General features: G+C 36.9%; 1 protein-coding gene across 1 annotated transcript in view; it reads right to left on the reverse strand.

The window, feature by feature from the left end:
• The window catches only part of Sema3c (semaphorin 3C), a 152,491-nt gene that overhangs the window by 77,484 nt on the left and 56,197 nt on the right, over positions 1-18,810 (reverse strand). The window lies entirely within an intron of this gene.

An 18,810-nucleotide genomic window follows, 5' to 3' on the forward strand; every position in this document is an offset into this window, starting at 1 on the left:
AAACTACATAAAGTTCTGCCTCTAAATGAACAGCTACTGGCTGTGAATGGCTGCCAAGAAAGGAAGGCTCAGTCTTCTCTAGGGACAAGCTCCCACATAGCTTGTACAATGAAAAGCTGTCTTCCCTGGGCATAGACATACAAGCAACATCAAATGGACACTACAGGTTATGCATATCTATGCGAGTATATATGCATATCTGTGTGCATGTGCTTATATATATTTATATTAAAAATAAAACTTAAAGATGATGAGGCCATAAATTTGGAAGTAGAGGGAATGGGAGTAGTTGTGGGTGAAGGAGGAGGAAAAGAAGTGATACCGATGAAATATTCATATATGAACTACTGAGAAATGAGATTTAAAAATTAATCAATTTGAAAATAATGTTAGCATATATTTTTATTTATGGGCTCTCTGCTGAGATAAATCAGCAAGTTAAAGTTCATGCCGGTGCTATATGATTCAAAGATTATTCACATTTGCAGGAATCTCAAATTTATCAATGAAAGTCATCAGACACTTGAAAGAGAAATCAATGGCATGGAGACTGTCTTACTTCTTGTCAATGTTTTATTCTCAGAATCATTACATTCACCATCCTAGATCATCTCCAAATAACTCATATATTTCCTCAATGTAATTTCCAGTGCCTTAATATGCTTTGCTACAAGTCACTTGAAAACATTATCCTATTTCTCCTTCAGGAGGCAACACCATTTGAATGATAGTGTGTCCATGAATATGGCAAAAGGAAAACATGGATTCAGATATTGAAATCCTCAGAGTTGTAACCTCTCAGTGCTCAGTGCTTAGTGCTCAGTGCCTCATGCTCATTACTCTTCTTTTAAGTTGAGTATCTGCCTACAGGCTGAACTTTGAGCCAGGAAGACACCAGGGCAACTTTTTTAAAAAGGTCAGCAATCACAATGTATGCACCCTTCTCTGCAGGTAGAAACCTCCTATCCAAAACTTAAGACCTCTAAGCAGACAGCCCTATGTTCCATTGATCTTGTGACAATGACCTTAAATAGTGATAGGTGTTGAAAGTGGATGCTTTCTGATTTGATGACATAATGATTCTAAATTTAGAAGCTTAGAACCAAAGTCCTATTTCTAGAACAGTTGTTAATGGCCACAGTTTGGCTTACAGCAAATTAAAAAGTTATAAAGATTCTTAGAGGAAGTCAAGAATCCCATCTGTGAATGCTGGACACACTTCATGTGAAAGAAAGCACACACAGATTTGTTCAGTTTGAGTCCAGTTTGAGTTAGCCAATAATATATAATGACAAAAATAACATACTCAGCTCTGTTTACAAATAAACAAACCTTAATGTGTCTCCATTAATTTTTCAGTAAATGAGTAATATTTTGTTTTTATGGTGTGTGTGTGTGTGTGTGTGTAGAAGATGATTATTTCCTACACTTCCATGTGATGGTCCATCATCAAGAGAAGACAAATCAGGAACAGAGACCATGGAGATGTGTAGCTTCCTGGCTGATGTTCCATGACTTGCTAGGATACCTTCTTTTATTTATTTATTTATTTATTTATTTATTTATTTATTTTACATTTTAATTGAGTATATTTACATCACTTTCTCCTTTCTTCCCTCTGCCTCCTCTTATATCTCCTTTCAACTTCCCCCATACAAATACAAATGAAAGCCTCTATTTCTTCTATATATCAATATCAATATATATATATATATGCATACTTATATAGGAATGTGTGTATATGTGTAAGTGTATACTATATATACATATACATATATTGTAATAATAGCTTCTAATGAATGTTTCCATGGAAACCAAATGAATTAATATATGAACATATTAAAAATGAGTGAGTAAATGTTAAAATTCCTGTAAGATTAGTAATAGTAACATTAAAATTGGACTAATTATAGGAAAACTATGGAATGGCATAGTTGCAGGGCTACCTCACCACCGAAAGATCTTCAAGTTTTTAGAAACCTTGACTTGAGACTTTCTTACTAATTGTGCTATCCTTTGTATTTACAGCCCCCAGTTGTCATCTTCTCACCCTGCCTCACATAGTTTATGTAGAACATGGTGTAGATGGGTTCTCAAACACCTCTCCATCTCTCCTTTTTCCTTCCCATCTGCCCTCCCTCCTGACTTTCTTGCACCATTTTGTTCCCCAATGCACATTAAAATAAAGCCATAAATGTAGTCTTAGCTAGAAAATAAGAACACTGGATGCAATTGAATTTTCCTCTACCTGTTTCAACAGAAAACAACCAAAGTCATGAATTAGACTCAGTGCCAGAGAGGGCAGTAACCACATAACTTAAAGGCCTTTCTGGTCCAAGGGTTTTATCTATCTTTTCTGGCCATAAAGCATCTTCAAATTTAATTATCTGTAGCCCATTGACAGCTGACAGCTGTTAACCAGGAAGATTTACTTCACAACTGCCACTTCCTTGATAGAAGCCTGGGGTATTTTGTTAAAAATGCTACTTAAATTACTATGAGTGGTGATAATTGAGCTTTGGAGCTGTGGGGGAGAAAGGAGTGAGAGTTCAAAGCAATGAGAATTTTAGTCATCAAAAGAACAACCCAAGACTCTATCTTCCCCTTCATTGTATATTCTATTTGAGTGGGTCTAGTCCAGTGGCTTTGTATGCTTATAGGAAATGAATGATCTAATGATTTGAATTAATTGAAGGGAATAAGTCACTATTGTTAGTAAGAACTGCCTCTAAACACAGCAAAGAAGGAGGTTGACTTGCATTTCCTTTAAATGCCAGTAATGACAGCATCTTTTTTATTTTTTTTATTATTTTTTTTACATCATCAAGGGTATGGTATTGTTTCTCAGGCCATGCTGAAATGACTGAGAATTAAATTAGCTGAGGCTACAGTATGTATCCTTAGAAAAGTGGCTACACAAAGGGCAACACAGGTCTCCAAGTTCCTGGGAAAAATCTACTGGGAAAGAGCATTAGAAAAATACATATTTCTGCCCTGATAGCCACATCATAGTAGATGTTCATGATGGAAAATAAATATCATGCCTTTACGCCAAGTTTTTTTCAGGTAAATTTTCCAGAATAATATTCTTACCTAATATTTGCATGCTCAGGACATTTCTGCATAATAGAAACCATTGTGAACCAAGATAATTTAAATAAAACTGGGAGAACAGGTCCCCTGGCAAGATAAACTCATCAGTCAGCAGTAGTTAGCATATCATTACAGCACTGAGAATATGTATATGTATATACTGTATTATATCTGCCAGTAATGTAATATTCCTAACCACATGAAAACTAATTTTGAGCAGCATCTTAATAATTGAGAGTAGATGGGGTGTTACAAGTATTGTTAAGAATCTCCTTCACTAAAAATTTCATTGATATATTCTGTAACTGTGGTAGAATGCATGGGTTTCTTTTATGAATGATAACCATTAGTCTTGCGTCCTAATAAGGGAGTCATTTGCTCAGAATATTACACTGTCTTTGTCTTTTCTAAAGTTCCTGATTAGGTGAAGAATTACTGCACTGAAATTCAATTCCTAGCACTCTCTTGGTTAAAAGCAGTTACGATGGTTATTCACTAATTACATTTAAAGCTCAGGCTGTGCAATCGGTTTATTTATTCAGCACATATTTATGGCCTGGTTAGCACTGTAGGCTTTATGCTTCATGCAAATAGCTGATGCAGGTGAGAAGATAAGCTCTTGTGACAATTTCACACCTCTACTTTGCCCTGTGATTTTATGGAGCTAGCCTGCAAAAACAGTCTGGGGAGACACCTTTCCTGAGCCTTAGGCAGAAAGCACAGGGTAAATTCCAATGCCTTGGGTGGTTTTGACCTTAGAGATAGAGGCTCTGACAGGATAATATCCTCTCCCGGATGTCTTATCTTAGAAAGATTTTTAAGTAGAGAGGGCTTCATGATTCACGCCCTCCTGGAGGCTGTGTTTTGAAACTGGGCTAGAAACTGAATTTTACCTCTCCCTTTAGGAAAAACCAGTAGATAAGGAGCTGAAAGGACAGCCCAGCAAAATTATAGTTCTTAATTCCTAGTGTAAACAGAGAACAGCAGGCAGGTTGTTAAAACCACATTTGCTCAAAATTAACAGCCCCAAAGAGCAGCAAGCCGACTGTGAGCTCATCAGTAGAGCAAAGACCAAGCCTGAAACACTCACCTCACTCGATTCCTACTCACTGTTCAGTATTCAGCCCTGACGTGATTCTAGGGCTTCTGCAAAGCCATTAGCATTTAATGAATTTCATGGGTCATCCCAAGAAAGGTCGAAAGGTCAGGAGTGGAATATTTGCAAAGCAAGGATAGTTCTTAATCTCTGAGCAGAACCAGATAGCCCCTACTTTCCTAGGCATGAAGACATGACATACTTGGAGTACTGACACTTTCTTGCCCTACACAGAGCTTTGTGCAGAATCTAAAGAAGCAAGAGAAATGACTCAGTGGCTTGAACTTTCTTTGCTACTTTGGAAATGGGAGAGACCAGACTGCAGGCAACTGTACCCAAATCTGTCATAACTTAGTGATGGGTTCTCCTTACCCTATGCCAGGCCCAGAAGCCTGATGCAGACAGTATGATAGTCATGGTTCTTGCAGAAGATAAATGGTTCTCTCATCTATATTTCTTGATGGATGAATAAAATTAGAGCAGAGGCACTAAAGTGACACATGGGTGAGAAAAGAACCAAGGGACACAGCTCTGTTCAGAGAGCCTGGCCAGGAAAAGGCAACTGTGACGCAAAATGGATTTCCCAGGCATGGAATAAGAGAGGAGATTCACAAACATACAGGAGCCTTTATGAAGAAAGAGTGTTACTCCAGTCTGCCACAGACAGACCCAGTCTGTGCCTGTTTTCCTAGCTTAATTACCAATAATGCCCCTTTGATTCTCAAAACACTTACATCTAAATGGCCAGTTCTATGCTCACTGTGCCTGAAGGCTCCCACTTCAAAATTGCCACAAATGGTAATCTATTACATCTGGAACAAAGTCCAAGATTTTAACCTGGCCTTCAAGGCCTGGTGTGAGCAAGCTAGACTCCACTGCAAACCCCAGTCACTTTTTTTTGTATTCTTGGCTTTATGACCATTGATTTTTTTTATTTTCTTTTCATCAATTCAAACCTGCCTTGCTCCTTTGTGGTTCAAGGCCATGTGATATGCTACTCTTCTTGATTGCAAGATTCTTCTTGCAATTTTCTAACTAAATGTGTATCTCAAATAAGAATTTGAAGATAATTTAAGTAGGGCAGGGTTACTAAGGCTGACTTGACATAAAAACACACTGTCTCGAAGGGAGGAAAAAAAGCTGACTTGAGCTTTTGATCAGGACTTGTCTTGAGTTGCTGAAACTTCCTTATTTTCCTTTTGGGCTTTCTCTCCTGCAGAACATTTGCAAGAGCTCAGAATGCCATGTTTGGAAGTTAGAGGATGACACAGAACCAACTCTTAAATTATACTTTGTCTTCTGAATATAAGATTCTGAATATGAGGCAAAAGTCTTTGTTCATTCCCATCATTTTTTCCCTGCTAATCAATTTAAGGTGTTTTAATGTCAGCTTGCCACAATCTAGAATCACGTAGTAGCCAAGCCTCTCTGAGTAGGTCAGCCTCTGGGAATGTCCATGGGGGATTATCTAGATTAGGTTAATTGAGCTAATGGGGATGGTTTGCACTTACTAAGGCAGTGCCTTACCAGGGGCTCTATTTCTCCACTAAATTAAATAGAGAAAGCAAGTTCAACAGGAACATCCATCAATCTGCCTTCCAGCTGTGGGTGAATTGCCACTAGAAGCCTCCTGCTCCTGCTCCTGCTCCCACGCCTTTCCAGCATTAATGGTATATTTCCATTTAAAATATATGTCAAACCATTTCTTTCTCCTTCAGTTTGCTCTGTTGTATTAAAAGTAATACAAGTAACTAAGACATTTAGTAACCAGAATGAGCTCTTGTGTTCCCTGCAGCAATAAAATAACTATGAAAGCAATTCGTTCTATACTGATTGCAAGTATCATCCATTAAAAATGTTTATTTATATCACAATGTAATATCTGTAAGTCTAGTGTACTTTTTATTCTTCTATGAATGTCTAAGAATGAGAAATATTTCTAATACCTTTTCTTAGAAATATATATTTATATCATATATATATACATATATAATCAAAACTGTGTTATTTTTTTCAGAACAAATGAGGCTACATCAAAGAACAAGTCTTTATTTTCCTACCCAAATCATACGGTATTTCTGCTATGTGCTTCAAATCAATAAGGAATCTCAACTTCTGGCTTCAATTTCTAAGCTCACTTAGCAGGTTTGGAAGATATTAGGTACAATTTTTAGTTTCCTCATTGGGGAGTCAATAGTCAAGTAGGTTTATTTGAGGTAAAGGAGATTCAGTTCTCAACATGCATCCAGGGACTCAGAACTAGTTGAAGTAACTTCTGAAAAGGAGGCTCAAATCAGAACCGATTCCTAAACTGCAGGAGGGCAGCATGGGTATCCTGACCCATCAGCACTCATCATGCTTCTCAGTCAGAAGACACCAGTTTCAGAGTACCCATTCAAGACATAAACACAGAAACAAACTGGTGACTGAGTAAGCATCTCCCCTTGACACCTGCCTTCTAGTGTTTGCCACACCTATGGGAAAGGTGCAGCAGAGCAGGGTTTGTAGCAACAGTGGTGGCAGAATGGCCAGTAAAGTAGAAGCATGATAAGAAAGACAAAAGGAAGGTTGTATAATTACAATTAGAAATTGCTTTAATGAGTAGACCTCTATTAAACATAATGTGCTTTTATGATACTTGCTTATATACAATCTTAAAGATTTGTAACACATTTACTCATTATTTTTAAAGGAATCCATTAACAATTATTAGTAAGATCACAAAAGAAATAGTGTAAAGTATAAATATTAAAAGTTATTGAATGGTGGCATAAACTTAATGACAGTGTGTGTGCATTAGGCAGGGATGAGCACTGGACCTGGGTTTTCTGGTGAACAAATATCTACACAAGAAACATGACTATCCCCTCTCATGTTCCATTTTAACACCTGCAAATATCTTATAGCAACAGTTATCTTTTGTCTATTACAAAATTTCCCTTATTTGTTGTTTTCCATTGCTTAAGTTGGACCTCCTTGTACACATGGTAATTTTTGAGTGGGAACTTCTAGGGAGAAGATGTCATGGTAGTAAAAGTAAGAGGTCTCACAAAGGGGTGATGTCTGTCTAGTTTACTTTTATCGAAGTCTTTCATAGTTCTTGCCACAGGTCTCTGCACAAAGCCTTATTTACATATAATGCATTTGGCTCGCTATTCAATAAGTTGTTATTTGAAGCACATTTGTTTCACCTTTCAACAGGTTGATGGTATTTGAGTCACTGGATTAGAACAAATTAGCTAATAAAAATAATGTCTTGGTATCCACAAAGAAGACAGTTTTGAGGTGATCTACACTGTGAAAAAGATGACTCAGGAATACTTCTGACCAAGACTTCCTGATTAAACAGAAATACTTGACTTTCTTCATTCAGCAAATATTGCTGAGCCACTGTCAGTACTAAGGCCCTCAGTGTTAAATGTGTAAAAGGAAGTTAAAGACAAGACATTTAAAGGCAAGGATAGCTATCTTTTATTACAGACCAAGGAGTGTCTGGCAAGCCATGACCTGACAACAAATATGAGTCAAGAAAGTGAAAAGTGTTTCTGAGAGAGCACAAATTGCTTGTGGAGAAATTGGGACTACATGAGGAAGGGTCAAAGGACGGATTGGGTTTGAGAAAGACAATTTGGATTGGGTGTTCTAGTCAGAAGAATGGATCCATCAATATGCAGAAGAAAATCTACAAGTTTCTTGACTGTCACAAATAGCCTGTAAAGATACAGAGTCGTAAATGTCAAACCCACCTTGCTGGATTGTTCCCAAATCAATTAACAACATCAACAACAATTGAGAGAAAATGTAAGAGACAATATGTATGAGGTTTTAGTAAGGCAGTGATAGCAAACAAAGAGGTTGGGAGAGATTATTTTTGATGCAATATTAAGAAAATAGATACCATAATAGAGGGAGCCATTATAGGCTTAAAGAGAATTCTGGCACTAGGGAAATGTCCAGAAATCTACAAGTTTGACCCCAACTAACAATCTAAGCAATAGTCGAGAGGCTACCTTAAAAGCCCTTCTCTGATAATGAGATTGATGACTACCTTATATGCCATTCTAGAACCTTCATCCAGTAGCTGATGGAAGCAGAAGCAGACACCAACAGCTAAACACTAAGCTGAACTCTGTAGTCCAGTTGCAAGGAAGGAGGCGTGATGAGCAAAGGGGTCAAGACCAGGCTGGAGAAACGCACAGAAACAGCTGACCTGAACAAAGAGCTGCTCATGGACCCCAGACTGATAGGTGGGAAACCAGCATAGGACTGTTCCAGACCCCCTGAACAAGGATGTTCGTTTGGAGGTCTGGGCAATCTATGGGGCCTCTGGCAGTGGATCAGTATTCCTAATACACAAATGGACTTTGGGGCCCACTCCACATAGAAAGATCCTCTCTCAGCCTAGACACACAAGGGAGGGTCTAGGTCCTGCTCCAAATGATATGACAGACTTTGAAGATTCCCCAAGGATGGCATCACCCTCCCTGGGGAGCAGAAAGGGGTTGGGACAGGGGGCCATTGGGGAGCAGGGAAGGAGGGGAGGAGAGTGAGAGGGAACTGGGATTGACATGTAAAACAATCTTGTTTCTAATTTAAAAATAAAAAAATAGTTTCCATTGGGGGCCAAAAAGGAATATAGAGAAGAATGAGAGTATGTGTATGCTGAGGTGATTGTATATCTGTAAAGAAATAAATATGAATAAAAAATACCTGGAGATTTTTACCTATTAAGAAGTTTCTTAATGATTTGTTCAACTCAAAGGAGGGGTAACTTAGAGGTCTTCCAATATTCTGCAAGCTCATAGATCTGTACTCAGTCAGGATGTTTGAGCTTTCTTTATAAAATCACTATAGTGAACATATAATCTCAAGCAGGCTCTGCTTGTATGCCACCGAACAAACGACTGAACTACATGAAGAAGGAAATGCAAATTACTAACTGGAAAGAAGCTACGCACTGCCAAAAGTTGTCTATCTCTAATTCCTTCAGAATGATAGAGGACCACCCAGTTTTTAGTAAGTTAGATTACTTAGGACTTAAAAACCGGGCTCCCCTGACCACTGCAAATACTTAAATACTTTTTCATTTGATGCCTTTTAAGGCCCATTTTTAGCTTGAGTACCGGAAAAATATAATAAACTGCATATTGCACCATCTCAAATTTAAAGGAGCCAGACTTTCTGAACAAAGATATGTGGAGATATTTTCCCTAAAGTGACATCTATTTTATCCAAATATTATTTGGTTCAATGTGACTCATTGTTTAACCAAGTTATTGCACTTGGCTTCAAAACAAGACCCAAGTTTGGAGAGCTGCAGAGAATAAGTTCATTTCACTTGAAACACATTGGTCAGTCTTCAACGCATGGCCCAGTTCTACTGCTGTCTTTTGTCTCTGTAGACACAGTCTAAAACATAAGATCAGTGACTGCAGGAATGTTCTCTGCTCATCGTTGGGAGGGTGCTTCGTAGTCAAGAGACTGTCTTTTGATTCCTTTCAAGAGGATAACAAAGAATCAACCTATATTTCCTGTGTTCTAAGACTCAGTATCACATATGTACCCCCCAAACCACAGCCCTTTACAGCAAGAGGAGCTGTGAAGAGCTGTCCCTTCTCTTCATGCTATGCTGGGAAACAATTTGATTTTTCCTTCACTGGTTGACATTTGAGATGGTATCACTCAGGGTCTCACAAGAGGACATCACTGTTACACTTCTTTGTTTTTGCTGGGGAAACATAATATTTATCATTTTTGTATGTGCGTGAAGGAGAAAAGCAGAAAATCGGACTCAACGTTTATTTTACAAAATGCTGCTGCCTTCATGGTATAAACATTAGCCATAACTGTCTTTTAATTTTCAACATACAAGTGGGAATAAAACATACTGAAAAGTGGTAGAAATAAAGGACACGCAAAAGAGGATATGGCAAGTACCAGAAAGTTTATGTTTAATCCAAATATTAATGAAGTAGGTTCATACATTTAATGTGTGGAGATGTCTTATTCCATTTACTTATAGTGATTTTAATCCATGAATCACTATACTTTACTAATACTTTATTAAAGTATTAATACTTTAATAAAAGTGTACTTTATTAATCAAAGTAGTGGTTTTACATGGCTGAGATGAGGTGAAGGGCTTTGTGGGGAACCCTTCAGGTGATTTAATGGGATTAAGCTGAGGAAGCCACCTTGCTGTACAATGAGAGGAACAGGCAGATAGGTTTCCAGTAAGGTATTTTCCTCTGATTTATTTTCATCAGAGACAAACACATTGTCCTTCCCTGATTTAACATATACTGCAAGCTTTGCTATTTCAGAAAAAAAAAATTAATGGGAAAATAACAAGGACGGCCTTTCAAAAACATCATGGAAAATTAAGTTTTAGACAATCCAAGTTTAAAATCAACTTATTCAAAAATATAAAGATAAATGGATTTTGTTTCTAATCTAATATATTTTCCTGGAACAATGTCTGGCTTTTGAAGATAGATCTATCCACAGATCTTGGCTCTACATTTGGCTAGCTATGTGGCTTTAGGCAAGTTATTTAAACTGTGGGTGCTTAAACATCCCTACCTGAAAGATGAAGATAATGTGTGTCTTCTGGAACCATGGAACTAATTGAGTGATGAGATAAGTGTAAGGGGCCACAGAATCATAGTTGTGGATCATAGCTGGAGGAATTCACATCAAGATGTGAGTTTCAGTTTTAAATAAATGATTCCTGTACAGTTTGGGCTTTAAACTACTTATCTAGAGTTGTTTTAGCATTCATCTTGCTAAAGAAAAACTGATGTAATGATGCCTTATTTTTATTAAGGTACAGTCTAGCCATACAAATAATTATAACACATCAAAATTTTCACAAAATAATTCTTGTTGTTTGTTTGTTTGTTTCTCGAGACAGGGCTTCTCTGTGTAGCTTTGGAGCCTATCCTGGCATTCACTCTGGAGACCAGGCTGGCCTTGAACTCACAGAGATCGGCCTGTCTCTGCCTCCCGAGTGCTGGGATTAAAGAGGTGCACCACCAACGCCCCACCCAAAATAATTCTTAATTCCAACATAAAAATACATGAGAAAAATAAAACAATTTCCCTTGATTTTACACAATGTGTCCTATGTTGATCTACCTCTCATATGACCAAATTTTTATCAGACAACTACTCACACAAAATACCTATATTTTCTAGTAATGTTTAACAAGCAGTGTCTTTTCTAACTTATGCAATAATCCTATTAACTTGGTCTTAGAAAGCACAAGAAATCTTGGGAAACTATTCCCTTGTTCACTGGCCTGAGTGTAACTTTGGTTTTTAGATTTCAATGCACATGAGATAAGCAAGTTGCTTATAAAACTACAAAAATTTCTGAGGGCTAAAAACAGCTTTTTTTCCCCCACAAAGACTTACTTTCAGAATGAATCTTTTCAGAGCTGTTTATTGACCTTATCAAGTAGCTTGAGTACCAACGTCCCTTCCAAGATTCTTTTCCACGTCATCCCCTCCCAACATTGCTTTCTTTATGAGATTCAGAACTCAGGACTATCTACTCCTGAGACCTCCTCTATCTCTCATATAAAGGAACTACTCTGATATTTGCTCTCTATCACAGTCATAGTTTGCTATCTTCAATCATTTCTGGACTTAGACTCAAATTGATTTTACATAAGTGCTTTGAGGTAGAATTGGTGTCAGTATGTGATGAGTAGAATACTCACTGGAAGTAGCAATTTGTGAGCTGTGGTAATGGCACTGCATGGTTTAAACCAAGAGTCATTACCATGCTATTTTCCTTCCTAAAATTAGTGCATATCAGTGGTAATTTACAATTGCCAATTTTCCTCATTCCCTAAGGAGGCTGGCAAGAATCTCAGCAACCTGTGACATCGAAATGGGGCAATGTTAAAAGCCCTGTGAACAGTGGAAACTCCTGCACTACCAAGCTCTTTCCCCAGGGTTGTGCATAAAACTCTGCATGGAAAAGTCATTGAAAAGTTCATGATACAATCACTGATTTGAGCTTCAAAACTGTTTTGAAAATCCAGCATTTATAGTTTATTTTTTAAATAATTTTTATTTTATGTGCACTGGTGTTTCTGCCTGAATGTCTTGTGAGGGTATTTGATCCTCTGCAAATGGAGTCACAGAAAGTTGTGGGCTGTCATATAGGTCCTGGGAACTGAATCTTGGTCCACTGGAAGGACAGTGAGTGATTTTAACTGCTGAGCCATCTCTCCAGCCCCTATATTTTATAATCTTAAAACTCTCAGCCCTCTTCCAAAGTTCACCTGACAAATTTTCCTGTAAATATTAGCAAACAATATTAGCAACAATATTAATGGACAAAATGTTTTCCTTTATTGCTTTGGAAGACTCGACATGAACTATATCTTTATTATACTCTTGTAAGGTATAGAATAGTCTACAATGTGGGCCCTAAGATCAAGGTGCACTTACTTGTGTAACAAGCAGTTACTTCATTCTTTGGAGCCTAATTTGCATATTGTTAAAGTAGAGATAGTGATATTATCCATCTCTCTTGCTTGCCCCCTTAGGCTAAAGTAACTCAAAACTAAAGCCGAACAGTCACAGTTGCACTAAATTGTTCATAACAGTGTACCTGCTGTCATTATCCTCATATTCAAGCATCAGTGTTAATTCTCAGAGAGGTCACACATTCTCAAAATCACCCAATAACAAAATACTGTTGAGGAGAGAAAATGGAAAGGATGACTTTGTAGCACTAGAACACAAGACTTGAATGTCCTAGAATGTCATATTACAGAAAATCGATTCATTCATTCATAGCTATGGGTACAGTTTAAAACATTACTACACTTGCCATAGAAAGTCTCAAATCCTTTAAGAGATTGGATGATTGTATCTGTTTAAAGAAAATTACTTAAACCGACTGTGATAAACTCTTTAATTTTCTGTCCTATTTGGGAATGGGGAAGGAAAAGAGAAGAGAAAGATCAATTGGTCACAAATCTCAGTGCTGTCTGACTAAGCAGTTTTCATTAACCAGCATGAAATTTAAGGTCAAAGCAGTATAGATATTCTCAAATGTCCCCTGTAGCCACACCTGCTTAGGGGCTGGCTACAGGTTCCCCTACAGTCTGTAGTGAAGGGTATGTGTTTAAGGGTCTTTGTTTCAATTCTGTAGCTCTCAGTAAAAGTAAACTTTTTAGGTCAATAAAAAATTTAAAATTCAGCCATACAAATAAAAGCCAAAATTTCCTTAACTTTAGAGTTGGTGTTTTTGACAAACTACCATTTTGAAGATATATTCTCCTTGTCTGTACTTACTGTCTATGGACTGGTGGCATCAGTGGCACTCTGTCAATTATAGAGGACCACTTATCTTGGCATAAAGGTTTGGGTTTGTCTTTCTGTTTCCAAATGTTTTAAGAACAGCTTCACTTAGAATCCTCAATTCACCTTTCAATAATTTAGGACATACAGTATACAGCAATTCATCACTGTGATCAGTCAAAAAAAAAAATCTCAACCTGAGAAGTCAACACAAAGGTGTGAAGAGCCAATAGAAGAGACACTAAGACAGTGACAACCAGTGGATCTCATGCATGTATAATGACTAAGGTTGATCAAATCTTGAGAAGCCATGTTCTAACCTGCTTACTACTGGCCACACCCTATACAAGGCATGAGCAGCACAGGTGTACCATACCTTCCTGAATGTTAGAGGCAACTTTTTAACCTTTGGTCATGTCATCTAAGCCTCAAATTTAGTTATAGTTAAATGAAGGGCATGACATAAATAACAAAATACAAAATAATGTAAATATCGAAGTTATACTGTTGAGGGTTTTTTATGATTTTGTGAACTCTAAAGCTCTCTTTCAAACTTACGACAATGAAAATGTTGAGTTCTCTGTATAATTTTACTGATATTGTACTCTTTGTTTCTGATACTATTGTCTTTCCTATAAATGGAATTAACTTTGGTTTCTAAGACAGCTACATGATTTTTAAGTGATGGCTATTATATAAATAAAGCTAAATATAAATATATGTGTTTCTAGATACTTTGATTTGACATTCAGTGTAAGAATTAACCCAGATAACTAAATTATAGAATGACAAATATAATAGTAATTCAAGCTACTTGCCTTCCACAACTTGATAGGGACTGTGCTAACTGTACTACTATAATTGAAACATTAAGTTTGAACTTGACAAAATTATGTATTCCTGACTAAAATTTTCTACATACAAGATGTGAAATATTTTATAAGTTTCTCCACTATGTTCTCTGTAGCTGTGCAGAAACCAAATGTTTTAAAAGTTGATTATTCTACAATAACTAATTTCCTTCATACCTCTATAGACACTGAATAAAAAAAGCTCTGTTATGTTAGTGGGTAGGCACTATGCTCCACTCTGCCAAATATTCATTTCCTTAACATGGCTGTGGAAAAATTCAGTTTCACCTTTAATTAAATGAAAATAAATTCTCAGTTCCCTGTTTTTAGAGTTAGTGATATTTTTATTCTTCAAAGTATTAAGATTTTTATTTCCCTGAAATATCTTTAGAACAGAAAAAATGAAGTCCAACATTTTCCTCAAAATAGGCTTTCTTTTTGCCATCCTTCTCTTTATCTCATACTTGACTTAATGTTTCTTTCCTTTTGTATAATTTATGCAGCCATGTACTCCATAGAGGATTGCCATTTTCCATGGCATATTTTAACTTCTTTCTCAATGTAATGTGGGTCTGCTGACAATTCTTGTTGTGGAATGCAGATCAAGGAGGTGTCTTTTTCTGAATCAGGAAGTTCTCCCTTGAAACTAAAAACAAACTTTTATGCTGGAGTTGATAAGTTCACTCACAAACACACTTCAAACACCTTCTCTTGTCATGTTTTACAGCAATACATGTTTCTTAAAACAAGAGATATTACTGGCTCGTAATCCAGCTTTTGAAAGTCATCTGAAGCATAATTTTGTGGCTAGCTTCTAAATTTAGCCTTGAGTTTGTCTACCTAGTTCTTTCTGGAGTGGACAACTGCTCAATTATCTACACTAATCTTTTTTATTGTTCTTCAGGAGAATAAATCCAAGATTATTTAGTTGACCTTCATTGTATACCAGTTATAATGAGATTTTTCCACTTAGAATTTCACACCACAGAAATTGTATCTCCAACTTTTGTAACTGCCAAAATTAATTAAACTTGAATCTTTTGCTGAGTAGAGATATAAATTGACCATTGCTGAAAAATATTTTCCTTGGTTTTAAAGGCTTATTATTTCATTTTTAAATGGGTAGAAGCTGTGATAGTTGATCACAACCTCTCTGACATGGATAATAAAATATATTATCTTAATGGCGGATGCTATTCCAAGACATGGAGGACACACAGACATGAGGACATGGGCAGAAATGCTGAGTTGGTAAAAATACAAATTGGAATTTTGTTTCCGGAAGACAAACATGATAAAGACTGAAATGTGAAAATGTATATGGCAAAGTATCTAAAGCATGATAGGGAAGATCATTTTCATGGTCTTGAGATAGGTGAAAATATGGCATACAGAGAAACATAAGACAAAGGTGAAGCCGGTCCACTGATGTTTAGTGTGCCTTACTTTTCCAAACCTCTGATGAAGCCCCAAGGCCTCTGCTTACCATTCTAACATTGAACTGCTGGAGCAGCTAAAGTAAGCGAAATGGACAGTGCCGCCACAATGGAGAATTTCTTCTTCATGCAGCCAGTAACAGACTGAGTCACATTATTTTGGCAAGCGAGGAGCTCCTTCATCAAAGCCCCTGATTCGACTAAGAAGTTCCCAGGGAGTCAAGCACCTGTCATGCACTGGCTCTCACAGCACTGTTACACAGGACAGCTTAATCCCTGACTTTATTCATGTTACTGGTTGCCCTTCTGTGCAGTAGCTGGTGCCACTTTCTATTCACACATATATTTGTGGGAGAAAACTAGAGAGAAAACTTGTTACTGATATCTTGTCAGTGAAAAATAATGTATTACTGTAAAAAATCTCAAGTGTACTTTGAAGAAATTATTTTGCTCTAATTCATATGGTCTGATTATAACTGGAAAATGACCAAGAATAATTCTGAACAAGCATGCCTGCACTTTTATAGATTTTTTCATTAAAAATATATTCTCATCATTTCATTATTATGGAACATTCTATCAGCCCAAACAAATGCTCTGAACTAAAACATCAAAAAGGCTTTCAAGAGTTCCCATTTGTCTGTCTTTGGCTGAAATGACCATTGGAGCAAACCTCACATGAACTTGAGCAAAAAAAAAGTAGATTAATGGTGCCCAGAAAAAGGGAAAGCTCCCATCACTTCCTATAACCAAGCTTTAGAAAGCAGCCATTCCCCTAAGACACATTCATGGGATGATGTTCAAGAATGGTATAAGATCTCCCCTAAGAAAGCCTGAAGCCTTGAGTTGTAGCTGAGTTCCAAGACATATACTGAGCTAGAAATGAACCTCTTAGATGTCAGCTCCTTGAGCTGGTTGATTCTTGGCTATGGCTAAGGGCACCAAGGTGGGATTCAGAGATGTTTACTGATATCTGGTAGGTCAGACCCTTTTTGCTGAACACTCAGTAGAAACAGTGCTTTGTATTTTGAATTCTGATATTTTTCTCAGCTGTGGATATGTGGCTCAGTAGTGCAATTCCTGGTCTGTCATGTAATCATGAAGTGGCTAACTCTGTATTTTATTTTTAATTAGGGTTTGAGCTATACGATTTTTCCAAATTGCAGTGTGAGTGTTTCTGAACATGTTTAAGTCAAGCTAGGCTAAGAGCTATACACAATGTTCATTGGGCTGGATATTTCTAACTCATTGCGACTTATTGTACTCTCAAATTCCAGTGAATTTTGTTGTATACACCCATGTTTTAAGTATACTGGTATTGCTATTGTAAAGTTATTGGATGCTTATCAGCTGAGTGGCAGAGGGCATCCATTGCATGGCTGGCCGGACATTTATTTTGTACTGCTATAGATTAAAGAAAATTGTCCAATAATTAAAACCAATTAGTAATTATTGACTGATACATAACATAATGCTCACGAAATTATCTACTTGAAAAATCAAGACAAGCATGGTGCATATTTTCTAACAATAATACCATTTTCTATTTTTGTATTTTATTATGTAATGTTTTGAAATTTTTGGAATGTGGTCTCACTGATAGTCTTTGAATGCAGATAAATATGAGAGATTATCAGATATTCTGTAGATATTTGAATACCTCTCAGATAGCCACATTTTCCCATTGTCTATTACATCTGCTTCAAGGGCATGCCACTTTGGAACTTCCTGTCACTTCTATTTCTTTTCACTGGAATTATAATATATATGCCATGTAATTAACATATATTTATTAACAATACTTCTGTATTTCTTGTTTGTGAATCATCTGATTCAACCCTTACACTAACGTGCAACATCATGAATAGAAGACAACAAAGGAAACATTTTCAAATGTGTGGGGCATAGGGTTAGCAGTAACTACTTCTTAACAATTAGTGTAACTAGGGGCAGACTGCTCTTGGTAAGCTATGATGACTTGTTAGTCTCAAGGAAGAGTTACTTTTATCCTGATACAAGTTAATAAGACAAGAGCACAGAAGTTTCAAAATTGTGTCCACATTCAGAGAGAGGCAAACTGAGCTCCTAAGAACCTGTCACCCCAATCCTTGTTCCTCATTAAGAGGCAGAAACCCCAAGCAGAGTCACCACAATGCATACCCAGGCAGCAGCAACACTGTGTATCTTCTGGGAGAGACTCAGCAAAGCACTACAGTGAACCAAGACTACTGTTTGTTTGTTTGTTTGTTTTTTGTTTTTTGTTTTTTTGTTTTTGGCTTGTGTTAAATTTTACTTCAACATAAAGGATTTGAAAAAAAAAAAACCCTCCAATCAGTCATGTTAAATTTTAACTAGACTTGACACATATTTAGCAATTTCATTATCATGTATGTATGTACAAGATAAGATTTTATTAATCTATTCCTTCCTTCTTAGAGGAGGAAACATGTAGAGGGATATCTGGGCTACACATAATCAGATACTATAGGCTTTATAGACTCCCATTAGTTAGCAAAAGAAAATTTCCATCGTGTGTAGTTAATTAAATTTGTTTTTTTCATAAAAATAATTTTTATTACTACTTAATAAGCTCACCATAAGTATTCAAGGTATACTCACTGTTGTGATTTCCTAAAGATGTCAGGATTATAATGACTTTGAGAGAACACCGAATCCTACACTGGAGTTTTGAAAGGTGCATTTTAGAACACTTGTTGGTTTTCATCCATTTTCTTCTATGAAGAGAAGGTGAGGCATTTTCACTTTGAGACAAGAAAATACACCCACACACAAATGAAGAGGACAAGGAAGAATAATCAATCATTAACTACCCACATGATGACCCTGGAGGAATGGGGATTACTGAATGTAGAAATGCTGGCACTGCCAGCATGCACAGAATCAAAGCAATGGTGATAGCCTGGCAGCAGGTTTGCAAAGGGTGAGCAACCCTGGTAGTGGGGAAAGCAGGTCAGGAGAGCATGTTATGCTGAAATTAGTCTTTGTACCTCAG

The sequence above is a fragment of the Cricetulus griseus genome (genome assembly GCF_003668045.3).
Source record: "Cricetulus griseus strain 17A/GY chromosome 1 unlocalized genomic scaffold, alternate assembly CriGri-PICRH-1.0 chr1_0, whole genome shotgun sequence".
Classification (NCBI taxonomy): Eukaryota; Metazoa; Chordata; class Mammalia; order Rodentia; family Cricetidae; genus Cricetulus; species Cricetulus griseus.